We start from the raw sequence: 12,942 nt of genomic DNA, 5'->3' as shown, positions 1-12,942 counted from the left end.
AAGCATCAGTTCGCCATTCCCCTACCCCAATTCTATTCCCTGGTAACCTATTGTGTTAGTTTAAAAGCTGCCAGAACACAATATACCAGAACTGGAACAGCTTTTAAAAAGAGAATGTAATAAGTTACAAGTTTACATTTCTAAGGAAGTGAAAGTCTCCAAATTAAGGCACAAACAAGAGGTTACCTTCATTCAAGAAAGGCTTATGGGTCTGGAACACGTATGTCAGCTGGGAAGTCATGTGGCTGGCCTCTGCTGGTCCCTTGCTCCTGAGCTCCATTGCTTTCAGCTTCTGGTCCTGTTGGGGTTCCTCACTTTGCTTCTCCCAGGCTGGCTTTCATCTCTTGGCTTCTCTTGATTCTCTCCAGGTTCTGGCTTGCTTAATATCTCATGGCAACATCTACTGGGCTCCAAGCATCTCTAAACATCTGTGTCTCTGTTCTCTAAAGCAACTGTTCTCCAAGGGTCTACCTCTGCTCTCTCTGTTGGCTTTGAGCCTTCTGTCATTTCTGATTTTCTCCAAAATGTTTCCTATTTTAAAGGATTCCAAGAGGAAATCAAGACCCACCTTGAATGGGTAGAGTCACATCTCCATCTAATCAAGTTTACACCCACAATTGGGTGTGCCACATCTCTGCAGCGATAATCTAATCAAAAGTTTCTGCCTTACAGTATTGGATTAGGATTAAAAGAAACAGCTGCCCCCACCCCCACAAGACTGGATCAGGATTAAAACATGCTTACATGGCTTTTCTGGGGTACATAATACTTTCAAACCAGCACACCTATTTTCTAAATTCTAACTTCATGATTTTGCTTGTTATAAATTTGTTCATATTAATGATATCATGCAAAATTTGCTCTTTTGTGTCTGGCTTATTTCACCAAACCTAATGTCTTGAAGGTTCATCTATATTATCCAATGCATCAGGACTTCATTCCTTCTTACAGCTGAATAACATTTCATCATATGTGTATAGCCCATTTTGTTTATTCATTCATCACTTGATGGAGACTTGGGTTGCCTCCATCTTTTGGAAATTGTGAATAATACCACTATAAACATCAGTGTGCATATTAAGTCCCTGCTTTCAGTTCTTCTGGGTATATACCTAGTAGTGGGATTGTTGGACCATATGGCAATTCTATACTTAGCTTCCTGAGGAGCCACCATGCTGTCTTCCGCAGTAGCTGAACCATTTCACATTCCCACCAGCAGTGAATGAGTGTTTCTATTTTTCCACATTCTCTCCAACTACTGTATTTTCTGGGTTTTTTTTTTTAAGATAGTGGCCATCGTAGTAGGTGTGAGAAGACATTTAACTGTGGTTTTGATATGCATTTCCTTAATAACTAGTGATGTTGAGCATCTTCTCATGTGCTTTTTAGTCATTTGTATTTCCTCGTTGGGAAAAAATGTCTATTCAAGTCTTTTGTCCATTTTTAATTTAAGTTATTTACCTTTTTATTGTTGAGTTGTATGATTTCTTTATATATTCTAGATATTAAACCTTATTGGATATGTAGTTTCCAAATATTTTCTCCAATTGAGTCAGTTGTCTTTTCACTTTCTTGACAAAGTCCTTTGAAACACAAAGGGTTTTAATTTTGAGAGGTCCATTTATATATTTTTTCTTTCATTGCTTGTGCTTTGACTGTAAAGTCTAAGAAACCATTGCTTATCACAAATCTTGAAGATGCTTCCCTACATTTTCTTCTAGGGGTTTTATGGTCCTGGTTATTATATTTTTGTCTTTGATCCATTTTAAGTTAATTTTTGTATAAGACTTGAGATTGGGGTCCTCTTTCATTCTTTTACATAATGATAACCAGTTCTCCCAGCACCGTTTTTTTTAAGAAACTCTGTCCCAGTTAAGTGAACTCAGCAACCTTATCAAGTATCAATTTGCCATGCATGTAAGGTCTAATTCTGGACTCTAAATTCAATTCCATGGTCAATCAATCTGCCTTTAGGCCCGTACCATACTGTTTTGACCACTGTAGCTTTGTAATATGCTTCAAAGTTCAACTTTCTTCTTCTTTTTCAAGATGTTTTGGGCTATGCAGGGTCCCTTATAATAAATTTGGAAATTAGCTTTTCCATTTCTGCAAAGTAGGTTGTTGGAATTTTGATTGGGATTGCATTGAAGCTGTAAATCAGTTTGAGTAGAATTGGCATCTTAATGATATTTAGTCTTGGAATCCATGAATACAGAATGTCCTTCCATTTATTTAGGTCTTCTTTGATTTTTTTTAGCAATGTTTTGCAGTTGTCTGTGTACAAGTCCATTACATCCTTGAGTAAACTTATTCATATATACTTGATTCTTTTGGTTTCTGTTGTAAATGAATTTTTTCTTGATTTTCTCCTCAGATTGAGTATTACTAGTGTGTAAAAACACTACTGATTTTTGTATGTTAATCTTGAACCCAACAGCTTTGCTGAACTAATTTATTAGCTTTAGTACTTTGTTGTAGATTTTCTGGAACTTTCTATATATGGAATCACATCATCTGCAAGTAATCAAAGTTTTACTTTTTTTTTCTGATTTGGATGCCTTTTATTTCTTTTTCTCACCTAACTCCAATGGTGAATAATGGTGGTGACACTGGATATCCTTGTCTTATTACAGCTCTTAGAGGGGAAATGTCCAGTCTTTCATTGAGTATGATGGCAGCTCTGGGTTTTTCACATATACCCTTTATTGTGTGGAGGAAGTTTCCTTCTATTCATATCTTTCTAAGTGTTTTTATCAAGAAGGTATGCTGGATTTTGTCAAATGCCTCTTCTGTGTCGATTACGATGATTGTGTATTTTTCCCCTTTGATTTGTTAATGTGGTGTATTACATTACACCACATTTTCTTCTGATTTTCTTCTGTGAACCCCCCTTGCATACCTGGAGTAAAACCCACTAGATTATGATGCATAATTCTTTTAATGTGCTGTTGCATTCGATTTACAAGAATTTTTGAGGATTTTTATGTCTATGATCATTAGAGACATTATTCTTTAGTCCACTTTTCTTGAAGTATCTTATTTGGCTTTGGAATTAGGATGATATTAGCTTCATAGAATTATTTAGCTAGTGTGCCCTTCTCTTCAATTTCTTGGAAGAGTTTGAGGAGGAATGGTATTAATTCATCTTGGAATGATTGGTAAAATTCACCTGTGAAGCCATCTGTTCCTGGGCTTTTCTTTGTTGGAAAGTTTTTCATTTTTTATTTAATCTTTTTACTTGTAATTTGTCTGTTGATATCTTCTATTTCTTTCGAGTCAGTGTAGATTTTTTGTGTGTTTCTTGGAATGTGTCCATTTCATCTAATTTTTCAAATATGTTGGCATACAGTTGTTCATAGTATTCTCCTATGACCCTGTTTGTTTCTTTGGGATCATAAGTAATGACATCCCCCCCATTTCTGATTTTATTTATTTGAATCTTCTCTTTTTCTCCTTGTCAGATTTCTCAGTCTAGCTTAGAGTTTGTCAATTTGTTGATTTTTCAAAGAATTTTTGGTTTTGTTAATTTTATTGTTTTTTATTCTCAATTCCATTTGTTCCTCAACTATTTTTTATTATTTCTTTCCTTCTGCTTGCTTTGGAATTAGTTTGTTGTTCTTTTTTATAGTTCCTCCAGGTATGCAGTTAGGTATTTGATTTTTTTTTTTTTTTCAACATGGGCAGGCACCAGGAACTAAACCTGGGTCTCCAGCACGGCAGGTAAGAACTCAGCCGCTGAGCCACCAGTGCCCACCCACTCTTTCTTCTTTTATAATGTAGATGTTTACAGCTATAAAGTTTCCTCTCAGCCCTGCCTTCACTGCATCCCATAAGTTTTGATATGTTGTTTTCTCATTTTTATTCGTCTTGGCAAATTTACTGACTGCTCTTGCAATTTCTTCTTTGACCCACTGATTGTTGAAGAGTGTGTTGCTTAACTTCCATATATTTGTGATTTTCCGGTTCTCTGCCTGTTACTGATTTCCAGCTTCACTCCATCATCGTCAGAGAAAGTGGTTTGTTTAATTTCAATCTTTTTAAATTTATTGAGACTTGTTTTATGCCCCCAAAATGTGATCTGTCCCAGAGAATGATTTATGAGCATTTAAGAAGACTGTATACCTGCTGTTTTAGTGTACATGCTTCTCTATATGTCTATCAAGTTTAGTTCCTTCATCATGTTACTCAAGTTTTCTGCTTCCTTACTGATCCTCTGTCTAGCGGTTTTATCTATTGATGAGTGTAGTGTATTGAAGTCTCCAACTATTATTGTAGAGGTGTCTACTTCTTCCTTCAGTTTGTCAGTGTTTGCCTCATGTATTTTGGGGCACCATGATTAGGTACATAAGTATTTATGATTGTTATTTCTTCTTGGTGGATTGCCACTTTTATTAATGTATAGTGTCCGTTTTTATCTTTTTTACCAGTTTTTCATTTAAAGTCTATTTTACCCAATATTTGTACAGATACCTCAGCTTTTTTTTTTTCTTTTTTGGTTACTATTTGCATGGAATATCTTTTTTCAACCTCTCCTTTCAACCTATTTTTGTCTTTGGATCTAAAGTGAGCTTCTTGCAAACAACATATAGTTGGATCATGCTTTCTTATCCATTCTGCCAATCTGTGTTTTTTGATTGGGTAGTTTCATCCATTAACATTCAGTGTTAGTACTTTAAATGCAATACTTACTTTAGTCATTTTCCTTTGGTTTTTATATAAAAATCTATTTTTGTCTCTTTTTGTCCTTTATTGCAGCCACTTCTGTATAGCTGATCCTTTAAGATGTGTTTGACGGATTCCTTTTTTATTTCTGTTTCTGTATATTTTTAAAATCCTTTCTTTGTGGCTACCCTGAGGTGTATAACGCACAAGCTACATCTATAACCTACTGTTTCAGTTTACTAAAGCTGCTGGAATGCAATATACCAGAAATGGATTGCATTTTACAGTGGGGATTTATTAGCTTACAAATTTACATCTTGAGGCCATGAAAATGTCTAAATTAAGACATCAACAAAGATACTGTCTTTGATGAAAACTTCCAGCATCTGGGACACCTCTGTCACATGTGAAGGCACATGGCTGGATCTGATGGTCCTTCTCTCCCGCATTTTGTTGCTTTCAGCTTCTGGCTTCAGTGGCTCACTCTTTCAGCTCTTCCAGAGACTTTTTCTCTAAGCTTTATGGGCTTTTTCTGTCTTTTATTCTCTCAAAAAGGACTTCAGTAAAAGGATTAAGACCCACTTTGAATGGGCTGGGTCACTTCTCAGTTGGAATAACCTAACCAAAAGGTCTCACCTAAAACTGCTCTGCACCCACAGTAATGGATTAAAAGAACATGAACTTTTCTGGGGTACATAACAGCTTCAGACTACCATACCTATTAATTTAAAAGATACCTACTTAGCTTCAGTAACATACATATTCTCTGAATCTTCATTTCTTCACACCACTCCAAGTCACTCTCTTGTCTTTTCAACCACAGAACTCCCATTAGTAATTCTTATAAGACAGTGTTTTGCTCACAAACTCTCTCAGTTTCTTTTTATCTGTGAATATTTTAAACTCTCCCTTGATTTTGAAGGACAATTTTTCTGGATAAAGAATTTCTGGCTGACAGTTTTTCACTGAAAGTGACACCACTGCCTTTTCATCTCTTGGTTTCTTATAAGAAATCAGAACTTAGTTTATTGAGTATCCCTTGTATGTGAAGAATTGCTTATCTCTTTTTGCTTTCAGAATTCTCTTCTTATTTTTGGCAATTGACATTCTGATTAGTATGTGTTTCAGAATGGTTATATTAGGATTTATTTTGTTTGGAGTATATTGTACTTTTTGGACATGTATATTTATTTATGTCTTTAATAAGAGTTGGGAAATTTTGGGCCACTATTTCTTCAAATATTTTTTTCTGCCCCCTTTTCCCTCATCTTCTCCTTCTGGGACAACCAGGATGTTTGCGTGCTTCATGCTGTCACTCAAATCCCTGAGACACTGCTCAATTTTTTGTATGCCTTTCTTTCTCTTCCTTTGACTGTATGATTTTGACTGTCATGCTTTCTTGTTCATCAATTCTTTCTGTCTGTCCAAATCAATTATTGTTTGCCTCTAATGAATTTTTAATCTCAATAATTGTCTTTCATCTCCATAATTTCTGTTATGTTTCTTTTTATACTTTCAAAATTTTCTCTATGATCACATATGGTCTTAATATCCTCTATCTTTTTGTGCATATTTCCCTTCATCTCCTTGAATTGATATAGGAGATTTGTTTGAACATCTTTGATTTATTGTTCCAACTTCTGAGTCACCTCTCAAGTATTAGTTTGTTCCCTTGATTGAACCATATCTTCCTGTTTCTTAGTGTGGCTTGTAAAATTTTGCTAATGCCTAGGCATCTACTTATCTTGATGCATTACTTCTGAAGGTCCATTTCTCCCTCTTCTCTAGAGTTTTATTGTTGATTGGCTTTGTGTTAAGACTTTTCTTTGACACTTGGTCCAACTTATTACAGAGCTTTAAAATAGCCCTGTTTAACTGTTCAGATTTTCTCAGCTCTTTTTTTTATCTGATTCTTGCCCTAGATATGCAGTGCAATTTTTAAGATTGTACTTTTTATGAAATTGTTTCACCTTCAGGAGAAAGCTTGCTTCCTTCTGTTCCTTCTCTGGACATTGTGATCCAGAGATCACAGAAAGGTTTTCTGCAGACCTTTCTACTGAGCTCCTATGATTTGTTTAAATTCTCTCCCTCACTCAGTGCCCACTTTTCCCTACACTTTTCTATTCTGGCACCCATCCTATTTTGCAGCAGTTTGATTTAACCTGCTTTTAAAATATTAAAACATTTTTTTCTGTGGGATTTTCTGCCTCCAGTTTTTCCCTATTAGGGTATCCTGCCCTGGAATCAATCCAGAAAGATAGGCCCCCTCAGAAAACTCTGTTTTGCCTTTAGGCATCCAGCAGATGGAAACTGGCTGTGTGAGGGCATGGTAGTTCTTACCAGTCTTTTCTATTATGGTTTCTCTCCTTCTTCCCCAGGGGACACTTGTATGCATCCCTCTGCAGCAGTTTGTGTTCTGCTCTGGTTCTCTGCAGGTTTAGGTCCCTGTTCCTGGATATGTGTGGCATTCTAACTCGCTGCTGTGTGTCTGCTGTCTCAGTGGAAGGGAGCCGGGCTGTGGTGCCTCTTTGGGACTCCCAAGCTGGCAGGACCAAGTGAGGGGAAGAGGAATAGGTGCTGACTGGCGTCTGGGATGGAATTGTCCTACCTGAGATTTTTCTGTTTCTTCATTTCAGCATTTGTGAGGTCCTTCTACAGTCTCTACCATCCTCTAGAGTTCTAAGCAAGTAGAGTTGGTCCTTTGACTCATTAAATCTCTGTGGTGGCTTTTTTCAGGGGATGTCTTATGTTACCATGTTGATGATGTCACTCAAGTGCTTTTTTATTATTCTTATTTTTCTCCTCCAAAAGGTTTTTAATCATATGTTCTTTTGTTATTCTTTTAGCAGTTATTCCATGTTACAATAATTTTCATTGACTTATTGAAGTCTAGCTCTTATCTGTACTTTCCCACTCCTAAAACAATGCAAGAGTATACAGAGTTTAACTTCATTAACCTCTCTTCCACTCATTTGTGTTATTATCATAGACTTTATTTCTGTGTTAAAAACCCCACAAAACTTTATTATTTCTTAAAATAATTATTATTTCATATTTATCCACATTTTTACCCTTTATGATGTTTCATTCGTTCCTGCAATTATGTATTTCCAACTGAAATATATGATTTCTTTAGTACTTCTATTAGGCAAGTCTGATGAGGAAGAATTAGCTCAGGTTTTGTTTGCTAGAAGGGATTTTATTTTGTTTTCATTTTTGAAGGATATTTTTACTGCACATTGCGTTCCACTTTGACAGGCCTTTGTTTCTTGAAGCACTTGAATGATGTCATTCCATGACCATGTAGTTTCCATAGTGTCTATTGAAAAGTGAACTGGTTTTTCATTGTTCTTTTGATGGCCTTATTTCTTGTTTTCTTGGTTGATCTTAAGGATTTGTTTGTTTGCTAATTTTAATTAGAAATCTGTCATTTTCATTAGTCTTTCTGAAAAACTAGCTTTATCTTTACTTGTTATACATTTGTTTTCTCTTTCACAAATTTCTTTTCTTTTATTTGTCATATCATGCCTTCTTCCTTTAGGTTTTCTTCTCTTTCTAATATCTTACATCGAAGAAGTTAGTGCTTTAATATTTAGCTTCCTTTCATTTCTAATACAAAAATTTATGGTAACAAAGTGTGGTTGTCTCTGAATCCCAAAGGTTATATAATTTAGTTTTAAAATTATTTAGTCATGTATTGAATTTTCCATTATATTCACCCTAGGTTGGTCACATGTTTAATTTCTTTAATTTTTAATTTTGATTTTGAGATAATTTCAAACTAGAAGAAGATTGCAAAAACAGTTCAAAGATTTCCCACATACCCCTTATCCAGTCTCCCCAAATGTTACATTTTACATAAGCATAATGAAATGATCAAAATGAAAAAATTAACAATTATATATGGTATTAACTAATCTGCAGACATTATTAAAATTTTGAAAATTGTCCCATGAACATCTATTTTCTTGACCAGGATCCATCCAGAATCCCACATTGCATTTAGTAGCCATGTCTCCATAGTTTATTATCTGGGACAGTTTCTCAGTCTTTCTTTGTCCAGTGTAAATTCAGGTTATGCAATACAATAAAAGGGATATTGTGCTCTAATAAGTGCATCTCCTCAGTAAATATAAGATGTCAGCATGTGTCATTAACAGTGATGCTAATTTTGATCATGACATTAAGGTGGTGTTTCAAGTTTCTTCATTGTAAAGCTACCATATTTCTCTTTGTAATTATTAACAGTATTTTGGGGAGAAATTTAGAAAAATGTAAATATCTTTTTTCAGCATATTTTCATCTACTACTTTCAGCATTCATTGATGATTCACTTTGATAGTATTTTGTTGATATATTCATATGGCATGTTGATCTGTAAATTTTCATTTCTCCTGGTTCCTTTATCAGGCTTTGTTATTAGGGCGATATTGTTCTCATGGAATGAGTTAGGAAATGTTCCCTCCTTTTCAGTTGTTGGGAGAGTTTCAGCAGGATTTGTATTAATCCTTCTTGAAATGTATGACACCTCTGAAGTTATCTGGTCCTGTTGGGAGGTTTTTACTGGGAAGTAAAACTGATTCAAATCTTTACTGGTTTTTGGTCTTTTGAGATCTTTTATTTCTTCTTGAGTTAGTGTAGGTAGTTTATGTTTTGTGTGAATTTGTCCATTTCATCTGTGTTGTTTAATTTGTTGCTATACTTTGTTTATAGTATCCTCTTAAATTTTTTCTTTTTTCTATGGGGTCAGTAGTAATGTCTACCTTTTCATTTCTAATTTTAGTTATTTTGTCCTCTCTTTTTCTTTGTGAGTATAACTAAAGCTTTGTTGATATAGTCATTTTTTTCAAAGAACCAACTTTTCATTTTGTTGTTTCTCTCTACTGTATTTTTATGCTCTAATTCATTATCTCTGCTCTAATCTTTGTTATTTCTTTCCTTATTGTCTGTTTGGCTTTAGTTTGCTCTTCTTATTCTAGAGGTTAGGTCTCTGATTTGAGATAGTTCTTCCTCTTAGAGCCATAAATTTCCCTCTGAGTATTGTATTTGCAGTGTCCCATAAGTTTTGGAATGATGTGTTTTCATTTTCACTTGCCTGAAGATACTTTCTAATTTCCCTTGTGATTTCTTCTTTGACCCACTGTTTAAGAGCATATTGTTTAGTTTCCACACAATTGTGAATTTCCCATTTCTCCCTGTTACTGAATTTTCATTTCATTCCATTGTGATTGGAGAAGACACGTTGTATGATTTCAATGTTTTAAAATTTATTAAATCTTTTTTTGTGACCAAACATATGGTCTATGTTGGGGAATGATCCTGTGCACAAGAGAAGAATGTGTATTTACCTGTTATTTGGCGAAGTGTCCTACATATGTTTTTTAGGTCTAAGTGGTTTAGAGTGCCATTCAAGTCTTGTATTTCCTTATTGATCTTGTGTTTAGATGGTCTATCCACATTTCAAAGTGGTGTATTGAAATCTTCTACTATTTTTTTTTTCTCTTCAAATTTGACAGTATTTTGCATCAGTAATTTTGGGGCTCTGCTGTTAGGTGCATATGTTTACAATAAATAATTATAATTTAATTTATGATTATATCTTCCTATTTAATTGACTCCTTTATCAGTATATAATGACTTTAATTGTCCCTCATAAAAGTTTCTTACTTAAAGTCTATTTTATCTGATATCACTATAACTATCTTAACTTTCTTTTGGTTACTGCATGGTATAGGTTTTCCCATCCTTTCACTTTCAACTGACTTATGTCTTTGAATTTAAAGTGAGTCTCTTGCAAACAGCACATGGTTGGGTCATGCTTTTTATCCATTCGGCCAATCTCTGCCTTTTGACTGGAGAGTTTCATCCATTTACATTTAAAATAACTATTGATAATGCCATACTTTCTTTTTTTTAAAAAATGATTTTTTTAATTGTGAAAACTAACATAAATACAAAAAAAGCAATAAATTTAAAGCACACTGCAACAAGTAGTTATAGAGCAGATTTCAGAGTTTGGTATGGGTTTTAGTTCCACAATTTTAGGTTTTTCCTTCTAGCTGCTCTAAGACACTGGAGACTAAAAGAAATACCAATCTAATGATTCAATAGTCATACTCATTTGCTAAATCTTATCTTCTTTGTTATAACTCTACCTTCTCCTTTGATCTTTCTCCCAATCTTTAGGGGTATTTGGACTATGTCTATTCTAACCTTTTCATGTTGGAACTGACTGTTGATAATATGGGCTAAGGGGATGGAATTAATCAATATTCTGTAGAGGCTGGCCCCTCTGGGTTTCAGGACTTATCTGGCCTAGTAACCTATCTGGAGATTGTATGTTTCTGGAAAGTAATCATAGTGCATTACTATGATTTTGGTTGGGAGTTGGCAAATCATGATAAATATCAATATCTAGCTGAAGATAAGAGTAGCCTCCAAAGTAGCCCCTCAACTCTATATGAACTTTCTCAGCCACTGATATCTTATTTGTTATAATTCTTTGCTCCTTTTTAGTCAAGAAGGTATTGTCAATCCCATGGTGCTAGGACCATGCTCATCCCTGGGAGTCATGCCCCACGTTGTCAGGAAGAATTTCACCCCTGGATGTCATGCCACACATAGAGGGGATAGTAATGATTTCACTTGCAGAGTTGGGCTTAGAGAGAGAGAGAGAGCCCACATCTGAGAACAAAAGAGGTCCTCTGGAAGTAACTCTCAGGCATAACTATAGGTAGACTTAGTTTCTCCATTCCATATATAAGCTTCAAAAGAGCAAGCCTCAAATCAAGGGCTTGGTCTCTTGACTTGGGAGTCTCTAAAGTTTGAGACAGTATCAAGGGTTTCCACAATGGTAAAGTTTAATAGTTCCAGTTTTTCCCCATCCCTCAAGGGATTTTGCCAATATTTGTTAATCAACTGCTCAACATACTCTGGGATGTATCTGGGCATTACATTAAGCTATACAGAATTACAAGCCCTCATTCCCATTCTAGACTCCCTGTGTTTGGGTGCCATGCTTTCTTTTGTATTTTGTCTGTATAAGTCTTATTCATTTTTTGACACTCAATTGTTCATTAATTCCTACTTCCATAATAATTTGGTTTTGGTATTGTACCATCTTGGGTCCTTTTTCATTTCTCTCTGAATACATTTTTCATGTATTTTCTTTGTAGCTTCCATGTGGTTAAAATTTAGCAGACTACATCTATTACAATCTGATTTGAATTAATTCAAATTTATCTTTACTAGCATACACATACACTGTTCCTATGCCCTTGTCTCCTTTTTGGGTAGTTGCTACAAATTATATCTTTGTACATTGTATGTCCAAAACCAGAGATTTATTATTAATTTTTACACCTTTGTATTTATTGCTTGTAAGAAGTAAGAAGTGGAGTCACATACCAAAAACTACATTGTGTTATTCTAGGATTTATAATTCCCATTTTGTTACCTTTATTGAAGGTCTTTATTTCTTTATGCCACTTTGGCCCACTAATATCCTTTCGTTTCAGTCTGAAGAACTCCCTTTATCACTGCTTATATGGCGGGTCTAGTGGTAATGATCTCCCTCAGCTTCCATTTTTTTGAGAATGTTTTAATTGTTGCTTCCTTTTAAAAGAAAGTTTAACCAGATATCAAAACCTTTGACGTCAATATTTCAATTCATATCACGGCTTTCTTGACTCTATGGTTTCTTATGCAAAATGGGCAATTTCTTTGGACATAACTGGTTGCTTTTCTCTTGCAGCTTTCAAAACTCTCTCCTTGTCTTTAACACTGAACAGTTTATTATCTGTTTGTGAATGGATCTCTTTGAATTTATCATTTGTGGTTCATTGAAATTCTTGAATGTACATTTTCATGCTGTTCATTAAATTTGGGAAGTTTTCCCACCATCATTTAAAAAATATCCTTCTGCCCCCTTTTATCTTTCTTCTCCCTCTCATATTGCTGTATTACATATATTGGTATGCTTGATGGTATCTCACTAGTCTCTTAGGCTCTGTTTGTTCTCTTTTATTTTATTTTTCTTTCTTTCTGGTCCTTAGCAGAATTATCTTGTCTTAAATATCATCGATTCTTTCTTTGGCCACATACAATCTTCCATTGAAATAGTCTACCAAATTTTTCATTTCAGTTATTTTGTTCTTCAGCTCCAATATTTCTGTTTGGTTTACATTGAGTATCTCAAAAAGCATCCCATATCATTTATTCATTGTGTTCCCATATCCTTTAGTCCATTTCCCATGCTTCCTTTTATTTCCTTGAGCATAT

This window comes from Tamandua tetradactyla, chromosome 11, assembly GCF_023851605.1.
Source record: "Tamandua tetradactyla isolate mTamTet1 chromosome 11, mTamTet1.pri, whole genome shotgun sequence".
In the NCBI taxonomy this organism is placed as follows: domain Eukaryota; kingdom Metazoa; phylum Chordata; class Mammalia; order Pilosa; family Myrmecophagidae; genus Tamandua; species Tamandua tetradactyla.
This window is presented reverse-complemented; position numbering follows the sequence as displayed.